Source organism: Ictidomys tridecemlineatus, chromosome 7 (assembly GCF_052094955.1).
Source record: "Ictidomys tridecemlineatus isolate mIctTri1 chromosome 7, mIctTri1.hap1, whole genome shotgun sequence".
NCBI lineage: Eukaryota > Metazoa > Chordata > Mammalia > Rodentia > Sciuridae > Ictidomys > Ictidomys tridecemlineatus.
Genome location: NC_135483.1, coordinates 112,971,937 through 112,996,804, shown reverse-complemented (window position 1 = coordinate 112,996,804; position 24,868 = coordinate 112,971,937). Strand labels below are relative to the sequence as shown.

The 24,868-nt window shown below is 33.6% G+C and overlaps 1 protein-coding gene and 1 pseudogene across 5 annotated transcripts in view; one reads left to right on the top strand and one right to left on the bottom strand.

The window, feature by feature from the left end:
- Nucleotides 1-24,868, top strand: part of Lrp1b (LDL receptor related protein 1B) — a 1,779,935-nt gene that overhangs the window by 1,276,182 nt on the left and 478,885 nt on the right. The gene's annotated exons all lie outside the window — the stretch shown is intronic.
- On the bottom strand, nucleotides 10,689-11,069 carry LOC101977956 (multifunctional methyltransferase subunit TRM112-like protein pseudogene; annotated as a pseudogene).

The following is a 24,868-nucleotide window of genomic DNA, read 5'->3' as shown; positions in this document are numbered from 1 at the left end:
CACATCCCTAGCATGCTTTTTATATTTTATTTTGAGACAGGGTCTTGCTAAATTGCTGAGGTTGACTTTGAATTTGTGATCCTGCTGCATCAGCCTCCAGAGCTGATGGGATGAAGGTGTGTGCCACTGTGCCTGGCTTAGTTGATGTTTTCTAATTTTTTCTGTTCAATTGGTCTGCACAGTTTTATATACTATACTGATTGATTAAGTATTTTCCATTGCATGTAATAGCTTCACTTGGTCATGTTTATTATCCCTAGCATGGCAGTGGGGTATACTTTATAAAAAGATCCTTCTAATGTTTGAATGACCTGGAAATGTGAAGTAGTGCTTTCTTTAGGAGGCTTGCATATGGACTAGCCTTTCTTACACCTTGCAGAATGATGGACTTTGAACATAATGTAAATTCTAATACATGTACAGTGTCTTGCATTTGCTTAGAAATCTTCTGTCATTAAAGTTGTTTTTAGCATCATTCATATGGAGAGTTAAAAAAAATCGCTGAGATATGTATGAATACTTGTTATGAGTTAAACTGTGTCCACCAAAATTCACATGTTGAAGTCCAAACACGAAGTAACAGAATGTGACTACATTTGGAGATAGTCTTGAAGAGGTAATTAAGGTAAAATGAGGTCCTAGTCCAACATAACATATCATTATAAGAGGAGGGCTGGACACAGATGATAGAGCAAAGACCAGATGAACACAAATGATGTAGCTGGCCATGGTCAAGCCAAGGAAAGAATCCTTAGGATGAAATTAACCCTTCTGACAACTTGATCTCAGGCTTGTGGCTTCCAGGTGAGAACAAATTCCTATTGCTTACCTTAACTGATCTGTGATATATTTCATGTTAGTTCTATCAAACTAATAATATAATATATAAGTACATTATAAAATAATGATCACTAATAACTATTTAAGACATTTTTTATTGGAGAGAAAACTTAATAATCATTATAGGCAATTCAGTGTCTCAGGATAATTATTTGTTTAAACTGAAATGTGCAAACTTAATCCCTTTTCCTTTCCCGAAGGGAGGTTAAAGGAATGGAAATTCCCTTTTGTTCACATGAACTTGTAATTTCTTCCTCCACAGAACCTTCTCTTTCCTTACTTCAGCTTTTGGTGATCTGATTCCATCTGTTTCATTACATCTATTTTATTGTTTTTCTACTTCTTTACAGAGTCCATATTTTCAGCCCGTTATTTAAATAATATACTCTACATCTTTATATCTCTTATGTTTTAATCAGCTTTTTCACTGCTGTGACTAAAAGACTTGACCAGAATAACTGTAGAGAAAAATCTTATCTGAAGGCTTACTGTTTCAGAGTTTCAATCCATAGAAAACCTCCTCCATTCCTCAAGGCTCTAGTTGAGGCAGAATATCATGGTAGAAGAATGTGGTAGAGGGAAGCCACTCACATCATGATCAAAAAGCAGAGAGAAGCTCCACTTGACAAATATAAAATACATACCCCAAAAGCATGCCCCCAGTGATCTACCTTCTCCAGCCACATCCTACCTTACCCACATCCCATCAGGGGATTAATTCACTGATTAATTCATAATCCAATCTTTTTTCCTTTAAATCTTACATTGGCTCACTTGTGAGCTTTTGGGGGATACCTCACATCCAAATCCTAACACCTTCTTTTTCTGGCATTCCTGCTTTGCAAATACTCAAATCACCTTAAAGTTTGTAGTCTTTCCCTATCCCTATCATAGGGAAGTTACACTTTATAAGTCACTTCAAATCTTCAATCTCATAAAAAGATACCTTTAATCTGAATTCATTGTGATTATTATACCAGTGTCACCAAGTCAGATGACTATGATAGTTAGAAAAGTTCCACACGTGAAGTACTTATCGAGGGAGGGAAGCCTCGTGGGAAGTGCGGCAGACTATACTGCATGTGACCTATCAGACACACATGACGCATCATCCTCTAAAGTTAGCAGTTCTGCACTGCTAGTTTTTCTAATTTTTTTTTTCGAAGAGGAGAAAATAACATTGTAGAAAATAATAGTTGGGCAAATAACACACATTTATTTGGTGGAATACTTGCAAGTCTTTGATGTAGGCCATTGAGTTTGAGATTTTATATTTGGTGTCACAAAAATTTCTAAATATTTATATCCTAGGCCTGTATCAGATTGATTGAGGAAAGTGAGTGAACAGAGACAAATGAGTTTAGAAGACCTGTTGGAATATGATATAAGATGAACCTCTGAGAGAGGGAGGCAGGTCTTAGAAACCAGTGAAATCCTAAAAAAAAAAAAAAAAAAAAAAAAAAAAATGTTTACCAAAGCTGATGAAGAACACTTGAGCCAAAGTTACCATTCAAAGATTTCTGTATTTCCCAGGAGTGGATCTGCCTCAGCAGTTTTCCCAGACTCAGTCATTGGCTGGAACACTGTGGGAGGTGGGACCTTGTGAATAAAGTGGCACATTCAATCAGTTATGCTCTGCTTATTCAGAGATTTTCAATTGCATGTTTTCAGTAGCTACAGATTGTCCCATGTGCCACAGAGTTAGGTCCCTTCACAGGCTTGATAAACAGCTCCTCCATAATTCCTGTAGGTTTCTTTTCCTGTGAGGAAATTTAGAAGAGGAAGGAAATAAAGAACCATATTGAGGTTGCTAATGTGATGAATATATTGTATCCTGAGGATGGGGCTCCATGTTTTCAGTCACTTGCTTTTGAGCTGATGGTTCAGTTCTACATTAAGAAAGTTGTTTCATCATTCTGTACGACGAGCTGCTCTTGTTGTGTAGTATATGATTTAGCCAGTGGATTTTGTGGCTATTGGCCCATATTTACATTTCCTTTGCTATTAAGTGTCTGCCGGGCAGATTCTGTGCTGTGTGACATTCACACCTGTGAGCCAGGTATTTCATAAGCCTTGGAACAGTGGTATTACCTGAGGGCCTGCAGCACAAAAGACAAACCTATACCTGGCACTAGTTCACACCTTTGTAAGGATGAACCACTCATCCTTCCAGTTTAGAAGGTGCCCATCTATTGCCACAATGTGGCCAATTGATTGTTTTAAGAAGTAGTGCCATAGAAGAAACTCTCTCTGCTAATTGACCTTGATAATTGGTAGCCCATAACAATGAGACTTCTTCTCTGCCAGTATGACCCCTTTGATCCTACACCCACTTCTGGGGTGGTTGATGATAAAGTCCATTGACCAAAGCATTTTGGTTGTCAGTGCTTCTCTTATGGTAGATGTGTTATTGTGGATAGTAATATGTTATTTAAAAAACTTCACATTTCTTGTCTACTTCCATATGTCAATCCACATGTTTTTACCCCAGACCTCCTTAACTTTAATTCCCTAATTATTTTATTTCCAATCCATTTGCCAGATTGCCTGGCCACTGGCCACTGACTTGGAATTTATATGTGTGCATACACTAGTCTACTTCTTTCATACAATGTGTATTGCTCTCAACTTCATAGGGAAGATTTTTTCCCTCTATTCACTAACTTTCAGAACTGCTCTTGAATGTGGTTATACTTTATTTTTAGCTTATACCCATATATTGAGCTGAATGATTCATAAAATAAGATCATCCCTAACAACCAGTTGAAGCAGGTTTTCCTGCTTCAACTGGTTGTTAGGGACTGCATATATGTTAATTCATGATGGGAAGTTCTGGATGCAGGGTCACTTGGAAGCTCAAGGTCAAGTTTGTTTCTTCCAGGACGAAGGAACCATTTAACAAAGCGTATATAAAGCTCTGGTACAGATAGTGTATCCTTATTACTGAATCCCAGAAACCTGTCTTGGAATTCTTTTACAGGGATTTTTCATAAGCTCTGTGTTTTATTTTTTACTGCCACTTTCACCTCTAATACCCTAGGGTCTGACCCTTGTATCAGCCTACACTACTGCATCACCCTTTATCATATTCAAAGTTATCAATTTTCCATATGATCAGGGAAAAGTTCTAAGGGGCATCCTAGATATAGAATGAACGTGTTACATCCAGATTCCAAAGATTTCTGTCATGCACTATGCTTCTTTCTTTGGGGTATTATTAGCAAGATTCGGTGACTGTCTTTACCTTGAAGGTGATATTTTGTCATGCTTTTGAACATTTGAACTTGTAAAAACATCACTAAAATGACGAGTCCCTGCATCTTCATAAGATTTTCTTTCCAAACCTCTGGAATCTGTTTTTCCAATGCTTCTAGCATTCTGGCTGTCACTTGCTCTTTCTGCCTAAGCATTATGATATCTTTGATATAACATATCAGTATAATTTTCTCTGGAGTCTAGACTTCAGATCTCTGCAGACTATAACCCAAGGTAAGAGAGTTAACATGGCCCTGAGGCATAACTAAAAATAAATATTATTTATCATAGGTGAATTAAAACTCTTTCTGATTCTCTTCTTGAATTAGATTAGAAACAATGCTTTTAACAGATGAATGGCTGTGCATCATGCATCTGAATCCTATTAATCTGCTCTAGTGTGATACTTCATCTCACATAAAAGCTGCTACTAGGGCCATTACTTGTTTAAGCCTGTGCTGGCCCATAGTCATTTTTAAAAATCTATTCTGTTTCTGTAGGAGCCAGGCAAGCGAATTACACAGGAATGAAATAGGAATCAGTTATCCTTGCAACTTGTCTTTAATGGTGGCACAAATTACCTCTACCCACCTCCCATCCTCCTTAAGAGTTGTTACTAGCTTTTACTGTCTTAAATACCTAGGTTAGATGGTTCTGATATTGGGAGTGGAGGGAGGTAATTTTGGGAATATCCCCAAGGCATTTTTGTGACTCTTCTTACTCAAGAGGCAGTAAACCCAATGTTGGAGTTCACCCAAATGCCATGTATATCAACTTAAATTATATATACTTGAACTAAGAATTTGACCCCTATGTAATCTGTGGACCCAGTGAACCCAAAATAAGCCATATTTTAGCACCCTTAAAATCCAAACTTAGTAATATTTTCCCAGTTCCTGTTGGTCACACAGCCATTTCTTATGACTGTTTTGGTGTGTCATCTTTTTCATCCTCTGTGTGGTTCGGTAAACACACCTATGTTATACTGGGAGTAGACCTTAGTTATCAGCCAAGTAGCTAGGACAAGAAGTGGATGCAGCTCCTACGGGGGCTCAGATTGCCTTATAGGTAATATATTTATGCTGTTTCTTTCACTTCAATGGAAGTACTGAACTTTACTAGGAAAAAGTGGCCACTTCTGATAGTTCTCAGCAGTTTTTCAGGAACCCCAACCCACTATGAGACACATCAAGATATTCTCTACTTATATTTAAGAATGTTACTCCATTTATTACCTAGTCTTTATAACCTTCCTCATCCCAATCCTGCAACACTGGTACATGGTGATGCTTTAGATCTTGTGGCATTAATATTAACTCAGACACCATGTCCAATGTTTTTCAGAATTTCTGAGCATTACTCTTTCTCCCATATTGAGTTGCTAAGTAAATGATCATATGTGTTTTGATGAAAGAACAAGAAGGATCATCATAGTTATATATTTTCTGCAATGTTGCAGGGTCCTACTACCTAGGGCCATGATTCCTTCAGTCAATTGGTTCTGCATCTGAAAATTGGTTTAGGTCATGATTTGTGAAAATAATCCTGATGTTTTATATTGGAGCAACCACTCTCTGGCTTCTATTCATCCACCATTGTTTAAGGAGGTTATTGATGTTAATCAGCACCCTTGCTGGCTACCAGTCTATATTTAGCCTTAAGAAGACTGCCTTCTATTAAACATCTCCACATTTACTGCAGATCAAGCATCCATAATTGTCCCTTCAACTTTGCCATGCAAGGTGGCCTCTTGGTTGCTGGCAGTTAAGCAACACAACATGACCTATCTTAATCTGGGGGTAGGGCAAGAGAATGGATCAAAATTATGAATTTAACTCAGCCAAGCTTTGTCACTATACCTCCTAGTGACAACCTTAGCTTACTGAGTAGAGCCATCACTGAATTTTTTAGTGATGCTTATTTTCTTGTCACTACTACATTACCATCAGCCCCGGTGAAGTGTCCTCTGAAACCTCACATAGCTTGTGAGTTTTCTTTCTCCAAATAATATGCCTGCATTTCTTCTTTATTCTACCAGCTAACAGGAGAGATATTTCTACATGATGAAAGATTTCCATTCTCTATGTCTTTAAAAGCCACCCAAGCAGAGATTTTGTTTCACATCCTAGGGCCTACCAGAGTATTAATCCCTATATCACAGAAACATACCCCCATGTAAAACAATGCTTGCTTATCCAGTCTTATATTCTAGGTATCCTTGTTCAAGCACCCTTAAAATCCAATTTTCAGATGTTCCCCTGACTCCTGTTGGTCATGCAGCTATTTTATTTTTTAGGGCATTGTGGTTACATATAGTTGCAGTTATTTTGTGCTATTTTTTGTGTGTCATCTCTTTTCCTCCTTTGTAAGGTCCAGTAAACCAATCTGGGTTATACTGTGATTTAACTATAGTTATCAGTCAAGTAGCTAGGACAAGATATGGATAAAGCTGCTAAGGGGTCATATATTCCCTTCCAGGTTTGGTATTTTTGTGAAATCTTTCAGCACAAATGATGTACTAGGCTTTACTAGGAAAAAGTGGACTGTCTTTGCAAACTGATAGTTCGTTGTGGTTTAACAGGAGATAGCAGGTGATTTTTTCAGGAGACACATCCTGATGTTCTCCAACCATATTTCACATTTCCAGCTCTTTGTAATCAGGTCTCTGATTTTAATATAGCAAAACTTCTTTAGCTGAGCATGTATGCATCTCTGGAGTTCTAGAGTTCTAACTCTTAGAGCTTCTGTTGCTTCTCAGCTGTGTCCATTCTTGCACAGTGGGTGGGCTAGAGAAGTAGGGGGAAAATGTAATCTACCAAATCTGGTAATTTGTAATCTACCAAATCTGGCTCTCTTGTTCAGTCTTAACTGCTTGTTAACAGCTGTCAGTTTTACATTATCCTTCTGGAGAGTGTCATTTTGATGTAGCAGTAACCAGCTAATTCTACTGTCTTTGTAGGCATTATTTCCTCCATATTATTTTCAATGCACGAATCATTGCATCTGCTAGGATGTTTCCCCTTCAACAAGATGTTTTCTTACATCACTGCTCACAATATCCTCAGCAACTGAACATTGTGAGTTCAGGGCTGTCATTGCCCCATTTGCTGCTCAAAAACATGTTTTCTATGCTACCTGTTGAGTAGTAGAGAGCCAAACACATAACCCCATGCAACATTAACTTTCTCAGACCTCTCATGCCACCATTTGAGCTAGTTTGGTGTTTTGAGAAGCATAGCCAATATAGGGTTAGATGTGGAAGGGTTTTCTTGAGTAAACACCTATGAGGAAAAAAAAATGGGGAGCACTTTCACACTGAAATGCAGATCTGACCTACAGAAAAAGACAAAAGAAAAGAGGGGGAGGCTAGATAGAAAACATTTTAGATTGTGGTGCAGTTTCAAGAAAGTTTTAGCAAACTCATGGGGAGCTAAGTCACTTGTCAAGCTCAGGTTCTGCCAGATCTTCATATATTGCAATAAAGGAGCCTGTCCTCCTGAGAGCAGCCTGGGAGCACATGTGGTAGTACATTTAGAACACAGCAGCTGGGACCATCTTTTAATTATTCAACCTAAAATTAAAGATCTTAGAGGCTTATATTAAGTACTAAGGCATTTCTTGTGATATTGAATTTTCAGTGTTTGACAGAGTCCTAGACAAACTAGCATGGTAGGTCATCCAAGTTCTGATTGTATCCTCATCATTTTTATCATTGAAAAAAAAAACTTTAAGTATTAGTACTGTAAGCTACCTTATCAAAGTAAGTGAGCTAGGTATTTTATATAACTCAATTCATTCTTCAAACCTGATTTGTGACGCTTGCCTATAATTTTTCCTCATATTTCAATGAAGAGTGTGTTCCCTGGGGCCACATTCTCAGAGTTTCTTCCGAGTCTGGTTGGAAGTAATCTTTCCCTTTTCTGGATCTCATTAGAATTCCTGATTTTTTTATTTAGTGTAAATTCTAATTTATAGACATTCATATACATTTCTTTATTACCTTTCTAAATTTCATTTTCCTAGAGAGTGGAATTAAAGTATGATTTATATTTTTATCTCCACAATGATGAAAAGGTCCCTTCAAAGAATCAATTACTCAGTAAGAGCTTATTTTCAATTTATCTGGCCCATTGGATTGACACTGAACTTTTCTACCATGTATTATAGTTTATCATCCTATGAATGCTCTTCTATACTGCAATTTCTTCTTCAAGGTTAGGCTAATGTAGTCCTGGCCACATCTGTATTTCAGAATAAATCCTGGTTATCCATTTAAAAATTACCATAGGGATTTTTAAAGCATCTTTTTCTATATTTTGATTTGTTTGTATTGAGGTATAATTTACCTATGGTAAAATGCTCAAATATTAATGTGCCTTTCAGTTTCAGTGAATATGTAACAAAACATGGAATATCTCATCATTTCAGAAAGTTCCCTTTCACTCCTACCTAGTAAAGCTTGTCCTCAGAAGCAGTCACTGACCTGATTTTTGTCACCATTGGTTAGTTTTGCCTATTCTAAAATTTTATATAATAGCATAATATATATTCTTTTGTGTTTTTATTTCACTTCACATAATATTTTTGACATCTATCATATTTTTCATGCTCTGATAGTTCATTGCTTTAATTGGTAAGTAATGCTATTTTATGTCTGTACCAGTCTGTTTATCCACGTTCCATTGATGAATGTCAGCAATTTCTTTTTACCCCCACCTGGCTTTTGGCTTTTATGAATAATACTGGATATTACTGCACATAGAATATTCTGAACAGAGTTTTTATTATTTAGCTTTATGATCTAATCATCCATTTTCATACAAGTCAGGCATCTAAATACCTTTGGAGCAAGAAAGAAGGCAAACAAAATAAAATATGTTGTAGGATTTACATGATAAAATTTCCCTTGATATCCTGTATGAAATAGTGTCATTCATGACATACATTGACTCAATTTAAGTCTGAGAAAAGGTGGCAAGTTCACTTAGTCACTTGCTGGATTTCCTGAAGCATTAAGTTTTTCTTTTGTGGACTCCTCTCCAATTAGCTACTAGTCTTTCCCTGTTTTTCTTATAAGATCTAAGAGACTTACAGCTGAAGGTAATATAGAAGGAGGAAAGGATATGTACACAAAAACACGTAGAACTGATATGTCTCAACTTTGATAATTCAAAACATTTCAAGTTAGTTACTTCAGTGTAAGACTTTGTCCTTGATCTACCCTTTCCAAGATGTCTATCATAACTTTCTAAAAATATTCCATTTGTATTCTCACTCAAGATTCTAAAAAAAAGAAAAATTGATATTAAAAAAAAATCTCTTGAAATGTTCTGTTTTTAAACCTCTGAGCATTTTTTAAATTAAATTTTATTTGATTTTATTTTCATGATAATGCCAACTGATATAAGGATTTTTTTCATTTCATCCTAGCTAAATTTTCTTATTTAATCCTTACCCTCTCATTAACATGTTCATGGTCTAATTGAGGTAAAATCATCCCTTGACTGAACTGCTTAGTACTCTATATATTCTTAGAAACCTACTACGGATGCTACAGATACCAAAAATATGATTATTTCTACTATACACCCTCTAAAGTCTAGCTCATGTGAATACTTTCTTTTATTTTTTAAAAAAATCATTTATTCACTACTAAAATGGAAACTTGAATTCAATATAATATAGTTAAGATAAAATATTTCCTAAAATTGTTGGAATTTCTTGATTACCTGAAAGGGTAGTATACTGAGAGTTTTATCCAGGTAAATATACCAAAGACTACATAGAGCTTTCTCTTATATTTTATTATCATAAATCTTCTGAATCTAAGAATGATCAACAAAATGGGGGATCCTTTTCAATCTGTTGGAAAACTTTCTATACTTTTTATCTTGGAAATTCTCAAAAATAATACAAAGAAAATAATGAGATTTCCATGTGTCTTCTACCAATTTCAATTTATGGTCATTTTATTTTATCTGATGAAAGCAAACCAAGTTACCATATAATCTCACTGAACTCTGAAACAATACAGAACAAATACTGTGTCTTATTTGTATAGCTTGTCAAACATTTTTATGATTTTAAATATTCAAAATTTTAAAAATTTTCTCTGACCTTTGGGGTAAACCTGAGGAATCAATCACATTTTGCTCACTAAACTTATATTTGATAAATAATCAAATTTACTATGAGGTGATTCCATAATCATAGCTTGCCACTTTCCCTTAAGATTTTACCATAGGAGGAAATGTGTATAGTTTTATGAATTCGAATTAAATCAGCCTTAACTGATTTAAAAAATTAGCTTAAATATTACTACCTTTAAAATTCCTTATTTTTTTGAATTTCTTTTTTACTTTTCTTCTCTTTCTCCTTCTTCCCTCTCCTCCTCCTCCTCTTCCTCCTCCTCTTATTCCTTTTTGTTTTGAACCTTTAATGAGAAAAAAGAAAGATATATTATGGAGCTAGGAACACTGTGGTTGGTGTGTCATTGGGGCAAGGACTGTGGCCCCACAGTGTAGACCTAGTAAACAGAATATGTCAACAAAGATATACTCGGTCACAAAATGTAAAAGTGGTGTCTGACATGCTTAAGTATCAGTTTCTTCATCATTCAGCAGATGTTGGAGATGCTACAGCTGATGGGGAATAGATATCCAGACACTGGGCATAGTAGGATGCCTGCCAGCATGTCCACCTCCAGCAGCATATGGTACATCTTTCTCAGAAATATCTATGGTTCTTGTAGCCCTCAATTTGTTCTTTGAGTACCCCCACTAGGTCCAAGGTATCAGCTACCTGCCTAAGTACTGTCCACTCCAGTTTGGGAATCATTTAAAGCAGAAAGTCAGGGTTGAACTCTACCAGGTTGATTCAGACTTCAGTGGCCTGGAGTCACAGGGGGAAGCCCTCAAGCACCCCCTGCCTTCCACATGTGAGCTCAATAGATTGTGGGTGAACAGTAGCTTCATGTCACCACACCCACCTTACTCTTCTGTACTCTAGATAATATTCTACTTAATAACTTTGATGCCATTTACATGATTCTATTTATATTATTGTTAATAGTAAATCAACATTTATTCAATTACCACGTAAGGAAAGCTAGAGGCGGACATTGTAAATGTAATATACAATAAAACTAATCCCAATCAACTAGAAAGTTAAGTACAAAAAACAGTGAACTGCCTGATATTCTGTATTAAGTAAAACTTGCAAGAAAAGTAAAGATTGTTGTGAGAGTGAGATAATGACTGTGTTAGTCAGGTTCACAACACTGTAAGCAAAGTAACTGAAAAGCATAACTTAAAATAAAAATTTATTTTGGCTCACAGCTTCAGAAGTCACAGTCCATGGTCAGTCAGCTCCATTGCTCTAGATCTGAGAGGAGGCAGAACATCATGTTGGAAGGGCATTGTGGAGCAAACTACTCAGCTTATGAAAGCTAGGACCCCAAGAGAGAAAAGGGCTACAGGCAAGTTAATCCCTCTGAGGGTATGGCCCTATGACCTACTTCTTCTTTCTAGGTCTCACCTCCCAGTTGTCCATTCAACTACCAGTGGATTAATCCATTTAACCAATGAATGAGACCCAACCCTCATAATCCAGGTCTACTTCTGAACCTTACTGAATTGGTAATATGCTTTCAGTACATGAGTTTTTAAGGAACAAAACATAATAAAACAGATCAAATCATAACAATGTCCTGGACGGAGATCATCAAGAAGCTTTCTGGAAGAGTATGTATGTTATTCTTAATTTCCAAATAATAGTTTTCTGTATAAAAAGGTACAGAAGAAATGACATGATAAAAGGCATAGAGGTAAGATATTGCATGATGCGTGGGTGCACAAGCAATAGGGGTAACTTTGAACAGTATGATGCTACTAGAGTAAAACCTGAAGCAGGGAGATATGTAAAAGAAAAGCAGAGAAGTACTTATGATTTAAGGCAGTGTTTTAAGGAGCACAACACATTCCTGGGAACTAAATGAGATGATGCAATACAGAGAGAAAGTATTTTAACTGTTGACACTTAACACTTACTGCACATTTTTAAGAAATTTGTACTTTTGTGCATATTTTTATGTGAACATGTGTAATGGATTAATATCAATGAGGATAAGTGTTCAAATTATCTTATCAAAAAGTTTGGATATCACTGTTCTTGATTTACAAGTCACCTTGAAAGACTTTCTAGGGAACCCGACTTAATCCTAAAATCATGAAGAATCTAGGGACATGAAAACGTTAAGCAAAGGATCTTATCTGAATTTTAGTTATAACACCCTGTTAGTTTAGAGAGTGAATTTAGGAAGAACAAAATTATAGGAAGGGTGGCCATTGGTCAGGCTGTTGAAATTATTTAAAACAAAGACAGTGAGGGTCTGAGTAAAACGGTAGTGACTATGTAGGTATTTTTTTTAATTAAGTGTCTAAAATATACAGAATTTAGTGATTAATTGGATTTACCAGTTAGGTGAATGGTACTCAAGCTATAGGGACTATGTTCCTGACATCAATTGAGAGACAACAAAGGTAAATGGGCAAATTTAAGGCAGTGCGATAAATTCATCTACTGACATACTGATTGTGAACTTGTTCATGGCAAGAAAGCCTTCATGCTTGACCATTTATTTATCAATTTTTGTATACATACTTTTCAAGCCATTTAACTGTCTTCCAATCAGTTAATTCTGAATAAATTATGAAAACTTTCTTCAATGTACCACCAATATAGACTGAGAAACAACTGCAACTTACTGTGAAAAATGAAAGATAAATGCATACTGCTCTCAAGTACTTGCAAAAGGGTCATTAATTTTCAGGGAAAATTGAAGGAGGCTGCCAGTCTTTTTTGTATCTCCTATAATACACATAATCCTCAATAAAAGGTATTGATTTATATTTATTTAAAAATTTTTGCAGGAATATGTTCACCAACATATTCTGAATTTCTATATTCTGAAAGCTCAAGCATAACACATTTACATACTATGCTTTATTAAAATATTAGGTATAGCTCAATAAAAAATCAAATTAGAAAATAATGATAAAAAATATACATGTATAATGTATATGTATGTTGCCTGTAAAAAAAAATTGTACATATTTACATCTAGATGTCCATTGACATTAATGACAACAATTTTTTATTGTATTATGAGGGAGGTACTGGAGATGAAACTCAGGGTTTAATACACTCTAGTCAAGAGCTTGACCACTAGGCCATACCCCGAATCCAATTTTTATTGATTTTTAATAGTACTACTAAAATCTTTTTCTCCTCCTAAAAAAGAACTAGTAAAAATTTACCTACCTTTCTACAATAAGCATAGACAATTTCTAATAATTTTTAGAACGAATTTACTGTCAGGGTAGTAAGTTTTAGGAATAAAAACTGTACTTTTCTAAACATATGGGATGTCATTATGCATTCAAATGAATGTTAACTTTTAGTTTAAAAATTCGTGGATAGTAGCTGAAAATATAGCAATGACTCATGGTTTATTTTCAAGAAATTTTATCTCATTTCCATGGAAAAGATTCATCTCCTTTTTTAAGTGAAATACCAAAATATTTTTCTTTAATTTTAGACTTATGAAGAAAATGTTATGTTAAACTTAAACCATGCTAAAACTTCAAATGGGCATAAAATATATTTAATAATAAATTTGGTATATAATATATATACCAAATATATACATAATACATACCAAACCTATTAGCACATAGATACATAATCTTCCCTTTTATTATTTATATACTGTGCATTTTTATTTATAACAATTGATACATTGCTACACTTATTATGTGCTTAATATTAAATACTTTTACAAACATTAATTTATTTCATCCTCACAACAGTTTTGTAATTCCCTGTTCATATATTGGGAAACTCCATAGAAAAGTTAAATAACTTGTCTATGTTATACAGCCCCTAAGTAGATTTTAACTCACTACATCAGAACTCAGTATCTGAACCTTTAATTAGCATGTATTTCTTTAATTAGTAAACATCTTAATTAGGATTTTTTCCAAGAGCCATGATGATGAAAAAAATATCCAAACATCTGTCGAGAAAAATCTCTTTTATGGTGCATACACCACCTTTGTCTGTTTTACTTATTTAAGGCATGACATAGAAATGAAGCATTTGAAGAACAAACTGTCTGCCTTCTCCCTATTGAAAAATAAACCTGAAATGGAATGGCAGTGTTTTCTGAAACAGGTTGATGTTTTCCTGAAGAAATGTGTGATTAGGTGTCTCCTGAAGATGCAGCTATGCAACCTGCTATCTCAGTTTTACAGCCTACCTTTGGGATGCTACAACAGAACAAATTAAAACAATTTCTTCATGGAGCTGCTTTCAGTCTTCTATCTGAAGAAGACCAGAGAGAGAGAATGACAATGCATTTTACTTCTCATATGCTACTTGAAAGTCAAAATTAGCCACACTAGGACTATGAGAACTAACTTAATTCATAGGAAAAACAGCACAGTATAATTGCTTTCAAAAGAAAAACAAACAACAAACAATGAATGCTTAAGAAAATGTGATAGATTCTTTTCCTTACCCTGAGAGGAAACATTGCAAACCTGAGAGTGGAATTGTTTTCATAAGTATGTTTAATGCAAATTCCATTCGGACCCAAAAACCAGACAGGTTTATATTTCTTATTGGATGGAAATAGTGATTTAAAAGAGAATGTATATTATCTAAGCTTTCATAACTTTGTACCTTAAGGGGATTAAGATATTTAAAACCTTTGAAATCTGCAGAGTTTATTTTATTTACTCATGAAGATGGAGTTTTTAGTGATTTGTTGCTATAAGATAATTGCCCATTAACGTTCGTATTGATTTGCCTTTCTCAAGATGAAAGAAACAAATGTAATTCGTTAGCACTTTATTATTGAATCCCTTTTAATAAAGAATATTGAGAACTTGGGTCTTTATTGACCTTATAAATGTTTGAATAAATGCTTTCAAAAATTGGAAAGAATAGAAAGTTCAACTGCATTCCTATCTGTACTCAGGCATAGGATGGATTGTGGGCTGGTTGTCATCGCAGATTAATTCTCATCATTCTCAGTGAAATGATCTTGTCTCTCCCTCTCATTCTAAAAATGACAGCAGTTAGTAAATTGGTTCTTTATCTGAACTAGGTTTTAGGGAACTATCTTATGTATCTCTTCTAATCCAATTGCTACTCAGTCTTCAAGAGTTAGTAAAAGTCTTACGCCTCTCTGAAGTCTTCTTTGATGACCTTTGCTGACCCTCTTTTCTTCTTAATTCCTACAACTTTAGAGTCGGCTCCAGAGGTTTCAACTATGTCATGGCTCAGTAGTGTGCCAAATGGGAAATGGGTGTAAAGAGACAGCGATCCTCAGGGCAGTAAGGCATGGCCTGGGTTAATCTGAGATCTAAGGCCTGACCTCTAGATGAAATCTATAAGAAATTTCTGCTTCATAAAAAAATCTTCATTTTCCAAGTGTTACCTTGAGAAAATGGTTTTAATGTGATAACTGCATCAGTTATATTGAACTTCTTATTTTTATTTACACAGTCTATTTAGCTTAACAAAGATTTCACATAAGATGTGTTTATTCTTTATTAATAGATTACTCAAGTAGTTTATACTTTATTATGATAGTAAACATTATAATTTATATATACACATACAAATAGACATTTTTATTATTTTTAATTTATTTTAATTATGTATATATGACAGTAGAATGCATTTTGACATATTTCGCACAAATGGAACATAGCTTCTTTTTCCTCTGGCTGTACATGGTACAAAATCACTACAGTAGTATAATCATACATGTATAGGCTAATAGTGTCTGTCTCATGCTACTGTCCCCATAGCCCCACCCCTTATCTCACTCCCTTCTCCACAAACCAAATTGTTCATTCTCCCCTACATTCCTGCCCCACTATGGATCAGCATTCACTTATCAGAGAAAACATTTGACTTTTGGTTTTGGGGGGGATTGACTTAATTCACTTAGCATAGTATTCTCTATTTCCATCTATTTTCCTGGAAATGCCATAATTTCATTCTTCTTTAAGACTGAATAATATTCCATCCCGTGTATGTGCCACATTTTCTTTATCTATTTATCTGTTGAAGGACATCTAGGTTGGTTCCCCAGTTCAGCTATTGTGAATTGAACTTCTATAAACACTGATGTGGCTACATCACTGTAGTATGCTGATTTTAAGTCCTTTTAGTATAAACCACTGAGTGGGATAGCTGGCTCAAATGGTGGTTACATTCCAAGGTTTTTGAGGTATCTGCATACTGCTTTCCATAGTGGGAGCACCAATTTTCGTCCCACCAGCAATGTCTAAGAGTACCTTTTCCCTTACATCCTCATTAACACTTATTATTGTTTGTATTCTTGATAATTGCCATTCTGACTAGAGTAAGATGAAATTTAGAGTAGTATGATTTGTATTTCTCTAATTGCTAGAGATGATGATCATTTTTTCATATATTGATTGATTGTATTTCTTCTGTGAAAAGTCTGCTCAGTTGCTTAGCCCATTTATTAATTGGGTTATTTGTTCTTTTGGTGTTAATTTTTTTTGAGTTTTTATATGTCCTGTAGATTATTGCTCTGCCTAAGGTGCATGTGGTAAAGACATTTCCCCATTCTGAAGGCTTCTCATCATGTTATTGATTATTTCCTTTTCTGAGAAAAAGCTTTTTAGTTTGGATCTATCCTATTCATTGACTCTTGATTTTACGTTTTGCACTTTAGGACTTTTATTAAGAAAGTCAGGTCCTGAAGCCAACATGATGAAGATTTGAGCCTACTTTTTCTTCTATTAAGTGCTGGGTATCTCTTCTAGTGTCTAAGTTTTTGATCCACTTTGAGTTGATTTTTGTGCAGGGTGAGAGATAGAGGTTTAATTTTATTTTGCTACATATGGATTTGTAGTTTTCCCAGCACCATTTGTTGAAGAGGCTGTCTTTTCTCCAATATATTTTTGGTACCTTTGTCTAATATGAGATAACTGTATTTACGTGGGTTTGTCTCTGTTCCTTCTATTTTGTACCATTGGTCTACATGTCTAGTACCAATACCATGCCACTTTTGTTATCATTGCTCTGTAGTATAGTTTAAAATCTAATATTGTGATGCCACCTGCTTTACTCTTCTTGTTAAGGTTTGTTTTGAATATTCTGGGTCTCTTATTTTTCCAAATGAATTTCATTATTAAGTTTTGTAGTTCTATGAAGAATGTCATTTGGATATTAATAGGAATTACATTAAATCTGTATAACAGTTTGGGTAGTATGGCCATTTTGACTATATTTATTCTTCCTATCCAAGAGCATGGGAGATATTGTCATCTTCTAAGGTGTTCTTTACTTTCTTTTAGTGTTTTGTACTTTTCATTGAAGGGATTTTTCACCTCCTCTGTTAGATTGATTCTCAAACATTTTCTTTTTTGAATGTGCAGATATTGTGAATGGGATCATTTTACTAATTTCTCTTGCAGTGGGATTCATCACTTATGTATAAAAATGCATTTGATTTATGGCAAACTGATTTTATATCCTGCTACTTTGCTGAATTTATTTATTAGTTCTAGAAGTTTTCTGGTAGAATTTTTGGATCTTCTTTTCCTATTCATATCCTTTTAATTTCTTTTGTCTTATTGCTCTAGCTAGAGATTCAAGGACTTTGTTGAATAGAAATAGTGAAAGAGGGCATCCCAGTCTTGTTCTTGTTTTTAGCGGGAATGCTTTCAATTTTACTCCATTTATAATGAGGTTGGCTTTGTGCTTAGTATAGGTAGCTTTTACAATGTTGAGGTATGTTCCTACTATCCGTAATTTTTCTAGTGTTTTGAATATAAAGAGGTGCTGTATTTTATGAAATGCTTCCTCTGCATCTATTGAGGTAATCATATATTCTTGTCTTTAATTCTATTTGGTGTGATATATTATTGATTTCCATATATTGAACCAACCTTGCATCCTTGGGATGAACCCCACTTGATTGTGGTGCACTATCTTTTTAATATGTTTTTGTATGTGCTTTTCCAGAATTTTATTTTTTGCATCCATTTTCATCAGGGATAGTAGTCTGAAGTTTTCTTTCCTTGATGTATCTATGAAAATAGACATTTTTAAAGGATGAGAAATATAAAAGTAAAAAACAAAAGTTAAACAATACTCAACAATGTGATGGATTTTCCTGGTAATTCTAGCTATTCCTTAAAGTCTATGTACTCAACTTTGAAGTTATGCATCTATCACATATGATTTGATATGTTAAAAAATATATATACCTAACCTTATATAAAAGTGTTTTATATATCTTCTCAAAGTAAGGGAAATGGGATAAAATGAACAATTAAAATGTGAGGAAATTAGAACTAAGGGAAAATCTAGGGAAGAAAAAATAAAATGATACTAGAGATAAAATGTACTTTTTATAATTATATATTTTTACTAGAAATTGTTTTTTGTATTTTTAATAGTTAATGTAAAGAGATAAGTATGCCACTTTAAGGGTCACAATGTCTGAATAATTTAAAGGAAAAAAATTAGGTAAGAAAATCTGCAGCATAAGACACATATGCAGTTTGAAGCCAATATATTAGCAGTGGAAGATGACCAAAATAAAGTAATCAGCCTATAAGTTGCCTGGTTCTTGGGCTTGATTCAGGCATAGAATAAAGAACAGTGATTTCTGAAATCTGGAGTCAACTGATGAAATTTTTAAAATGCTGTTTTTTCAAGTTAAAGACTTTCCAAACTAGAAAAGAAAAATACTTCCAAATCTGATTTTCTCCCATATGAGACAATGTCAAGTTCTTCTGAAAATTTCTTCAGTGGTAGGCAATGGGTTTGTAAACAAGAAGAGGGAATGGAAATTTCATAACTGAAATCTTTTTCATGAGATCATGGTCTCTGTCAAATAAAGTTGATTTTATTCCTATCTTATAATTCCATGTTTAACTATAACTAGCATAGGTTATCTATAGTAATGTTTAACCTGCATAGCACTTCCTATTAAGTAACTTAATAGCTCTGTGACTGTATCATTTGTGTGTGTGTGTGTGTGTGTGTGTGTGTGTGTGTGTGTGGTGTTCTTTTTCTTTTTAATTACTGAGGCAATTCTAAAGGGCAATCATTTGAGAACTACTGAATTTAAACTATGCATACCTAGGCCTGCTGAGAGGTTAAGGACAAAGGCTAGAGAGAATTTCTCTTTGGAGAATGGGTAATCAGAAAGAGGAAGGAATGATAAGTTTAAATGACAAGGAAAAGAGGAGGGAAGGAGCCAGAGATATGGTATTAGTCTTTTGCATGAAATGAAGTGTAAGACTTGGGTTCAGTATGAATTTTCCACACACCAACCTCCAGTGGTGGGTGTTGCCAGAGTGATTTATAGAATAAATTACATGATTTAATTTTTAGTTTGGAGTTTTTACGCTGTCATGGATCATGTTACCATGTTTGTGTTTTATATTTGTATGAATGGTTTTATGTGTGTGTCAGGGTGGGTTGAGGAGTAAGTGGTTCATGGAAAATAATTGGGCCAGATATCTTGGTTGAAACGGCACAGAACAATAATCAACTATCATATTGAAAAGCCTGATGATTGAAAAATGTAGGAGGAGTATGAGAATACTTCCTCTTTCCAAAAATATAGTAGAGAAGGTAATCTTTGAAATGGCAGAAGATGGGAGTTTGCATTAGAATTAACTGTCGTGTCTGTCAAAGTTTTAAAATGAGAAACAGATTGGAAACCGTTATCTTAGATAAGCTAGAGGAATTAATAAATTGCAAGGCCTTGAGGCAGCCTTTTGTAAATGTGGCAACAGTTATACTTCTGGGCCTATCTGTTAAGGTCATTGCTAATGAATGACAATAAAATTATGGAACATGCTTGTATTTCTTACAATGGAATAGAAAAGGTCTCTATAGCAAGGTCATCAGAAGGAGATAGAAAATAATTAAAGTCCAAGTAAAAAATGGTGACTGGAGGGTCACAGAATGAGCAACATTACTTTTTATCATCTGAACAATCAAAATTATAAAGCAGGTTCTATATGTGCATCAATACCAGGAGCTTATCTCTATTCCATATAGCCAAAAGATTTGTGTTTTTCTATGTAACATCAAAAGTCAAAGATCCAACAAAAATATCAATTTTGCTAGTAGACTTTTCTGTATAAGGTAATAAATAGTACATTAATTAACAAAGTGTAATAGTTAAAGATAAAATACCTTAAGTAACCCAGGCCTTAAATTTATTAAGAAACTATAAAAATATTTATATAGAATATCAGATACGTTTGCATACACTTTTCTTTTTTTTGTGTGTGTGTGTGAGTGGTATTGTACTTGGGATCAAATACAGGGCCTCCTGTGTTCAAGGCAAGTGCTCAACCATTGAGTTACACCCCCAGCCCTAAAATATACTTCTATGACTGAGCATGATTACCTATGTTTAAAATATAAGATGGAATATTATGGATCAAAAAGAATGGAAACAATGAAACTGGATATTTAAACTAAACAAAGTTATAAATTTTAGTCCCCACTCTCTAGACATGTTCTTCAATAATTTTTCAACTTGAGTTTCTTAAAGAAGCTCCAAGCTCTGAGAAAATATTACCAGGATCAATTATTAAAGATTCTTGTTTTCTGCAAAAATTTGTACAATTTCCTTAGTTAATATACTTGGGAAAAAATAAGTCTCCAAGATGTCAATCAGATTTTGAAATCATATGACTCCATTCCTCAAATATTTTAGGAAGTATCGTGAAAGATTATGTTTCTAATACCAGATCTAATGACCAAACTCAGATTCTCCCAAAGGAGTTTGTTTATGTCATGGGTTATTGTGTTTGTTTTTAAGAAAAAGAAGCCTATATAGTAAGAGTTCTTTAATATATGCTGGAGTAATTTGTTATATTTATAGCCTCAAAATTATCGGAATTTGTACATACACACACACATACACACACACACGTGTTTGTGTGTTTACTATTCAATTGTTTTGCTAAAACTAGGTGCTAGATCCACAATATAAATATAGATTTAGTACCGATAAAGCTGGTTATAAATTATTGATGAGATAATAGAACTTCCTTTTAGCATCAGTTACACAATTAACAAAGAATTATTTTACAGACCCTCTCCATTCATCTTACTCTCTCATATCCCTAATATTCCCTGATGCATTGTGTCAGCAGATATATGAAGCTGTGCCAATGTTAAAAATGAAGAAATATAATTCATTCATTTCTACTTTTCTCCTTCCCTCTTTTCTCTTTTTCTTTTATACATATATTATAATATTTGTAAATGGTTCACCAAAAAATCCAGTGTCTTGAAATATTTATCTCTCGATACTTTTCAATTTCCTCTGGTGAAGAAGAAAAGAAAAAACTAGTCATTGTAGAAGAAGCTGAAATAATCAGCTTCTCTTTACTGTTTAATAATAATACACTCTAAAGTCACTGCATACTGACAGCCAGTTATTTATCCCTTGTCTGGCAAGAAAATAGCATCAGACAAGTAGACAATTATGTTGAGCAAGTTCCTAGAAATGAAAATATTCAAAATCTCTTGCCTGTTCATTGTACTTATAGGATCCCATGGTTGAATTAGTCAAATATGAAGAGAATAGTAGAACTCAAAAATAGCTAAAGTTCAAGATGTGATTCTTAATTAGGTGAGAATTGAGATAATTAATTAATTAATTTAAATAAGCTCTACTTACTAACAGTGTCTGTCCTATGACTCAGCAGTTCCACCTGTGGACATATAGTTGACAGAAATGACAGTGTATGTTTATTCTAAAACATGGATCAAAATGTTCACAGACATATTCATAATGGCCAGAAATTGAGCAAAACGTGTGTGTTCAAAATGAGGAAATAATCTGTGGTGTTTCACAACATGGAAAAGCAATATAAAAGAAAATTAAAGGATGAGTCTGATACTCATGCTGGTAAATGACAGAGGTCAAGCCAAGGAGTATGTACTGTATTTAACTACTCTGTAGTAGTAGTCAGAATAGTGAATTCACATTAGTGAAGAAAAATGCTGCTGACTCAGGACAAAGCAGATGTTGGCCATGATCTACCTCTTGATCAAGATGTATTCTTAAGACTTATGCGTGAAATATATATAAATATAAATTATTAAGACATAATGAAATGAAAAACTGTTTAGCTCAGAGATTAGTCTTCAGTGATATGTAAAGTGTGTTGTTGATCTAATTCAGCACAATTACTACTGACTTGAATAAAGATACAGAAAACCTTGTTATCAAATTTGTAGATATCACTAAAAGGATTCATTGGCTAACATATGATTTTTTAAAAATGTTAACAGGCAGGATCCAATATCAAATTTAACAAATTGACATTTAATAGGATAAATGTAAAGTTCTGAAGTTTAATAAGAGATATAGCTTAATAGCCACTAAAGCATATTCTGAGTAAAATCATATGCTTAATTTTTTTTTCTCCAGACAACAGAGCTATTTAAAAATGAGCAAAATTATGAGGAAAAAAGATCATTATAACAACTATATTTTAGACTATAGTTTGGGATACTATATTCCATTTATTACAAGTGAAAAAAAATGTTTAACACTAGACAATCAGACTTGGAAGAGAATAAAGGTATTCTAAATTTTATCTTCTGTTAGAATGCACATAGATTATGCAAATATATATTTATGCTATACATATGTACATATATGTATATTGCAAATACATACATATACATACATATATTCATATAAGTATATATGATATAAATACGTGTGTGTGTGCATGCGTGCACTCGAGTACATTTGTTTACATGAAAATAAGCTTAGAGGGACAAAGAATCTTGTGAATTTTTCATGATTAGTGGCAGAATAATAATAACCCAACCCTAGGCTTCTTGCTCTCTATTTTACCATTCTCCTTGTGTGCTGATTATTTCATTAGTAGGAAAAAAAATAGCACTCATATACTTTATTTTTTATTTTATGTATTTTCACGTGTATGTGCTGTTTATAGAAACAAAGTAAAACAAAAATGTAAATTTAGATCAGGAAACATAACTTTAAATTTTCTAGGCCACAAAAGCCCATGGAAAAATGGAAAAGAGTATATTCTCCAAAAGCTGATCAGTAATACATATTTTTTAATTAATTATAAAAAAATAGACCCTAAGGGTGAAGAAAGGTCTTTAAGAGACTTGAATATTCTGGTTAGCCTTTCAGCTTTAAACACTTGAGTAATTTTTTTTCTCAACTCAGTAACTTTCTCATTGTCAAAGTTTTTTTCTTTATTTCATAGACAAATATCACCATGACAATATTTGACTCTACCTTTAATTTTTACTTTAATTACACAATCTCTTTAAATATTACCAATATTTCTATATGTTAGTCCTTGAAAGTGACTCCAAAGAATCTATTTTTATACTTTTACCTATGAGGAGGTAATTATAATTGTTATTATATTAAATTACAAATTCTTTTTCATTCTGTAGTTATATTTTATCAAGTTACCATATGTCTTCAGATAGTTTATTTTTAATTCTACCCAAGAACTTAAATTCTATGTCTGTTATGTTCACTACCATATTCTTATGCAAAGAACTATTGTAGACATATGCTAAGTATTCTAAAAGAATCTGTTAAATAGAGGTAAAGTTAAAAATGTTCATACATTGAAATAAATTTCAAGATGGTAATTATAGTTTTCTTCACTTTTTATCTTTTGTATAATTTTATCATTTTAGTTTTTTATAAACATTTATCATCTCTTAACTTGATTCTCATCCTAATTGAAAGTTTTTTACCTAATTCATGTTCATTTCCAAAATTCACAGATATTAAAGATATATTCTCATATATTAGCATACATTGCATTTAGAGTGTGTGTGTAGGTACAAAGTAAATATATGAAAAAAATTTATAAGGATGGGCTAAAAATGAGTGATTTAGTCCTTCTATTGTCTTTATTCTTTTTATTGCATCATCATATGGTTTGCTTTTTCATGAATTTTGAAAATACTAATGTAAAAGATACCAGTAAATCTGTTGTTTCTCAGTGCTATGAGGAATTTAGGTACAACTCAGGATTACAAAATTTTTGCTAAGCATATAACACATAGGCAGAAGTTGACCCAATTGTAGTACCTACCTATAAAATACTCCGGTTCTAAGAAGAGGAAAAAAAATCAGTTCAATGATAATAAAGGTACATATGTGCAAGAGATGGTGTTAGAAAAAATGCTTCATGATTATAATGAACAGAATTTTTCAAGATTAATAAGTTTTAAAAATATATAAATGTAATATGAATATAATTTATAAAATGAGGGTCCTTTTTTATTATTCTTGTGAAGGCTGTTTTTATTCTCTTAAAACCTGTCCATTATGTATCTGCCCAAATTGCATGCTTCTCATCTTACACTGTTGTAAACTGTCATTTTTTTCACGTGCATACTGTGTGTTCATTAACAAGTTTGTAAGATTTCTCATGGCAAGACATGGGTCTTCCTACCTCCAAACCAGTTTTTATACAGCATATGACATTTACGCACTAACTTACCAAATGTTTGCTGTGATGTTACTATGTACCAGGTACTAGGAATAAAGTACTAAACAAAGTCCCAACTATCAAAGGAATACATTCCTGTGAGGCAAGGAAACTTATAATTACCTAATGTGTTTGATAGTGATATGTGTTATAGAGAAAAATAAAATTTGCTAAGGGAA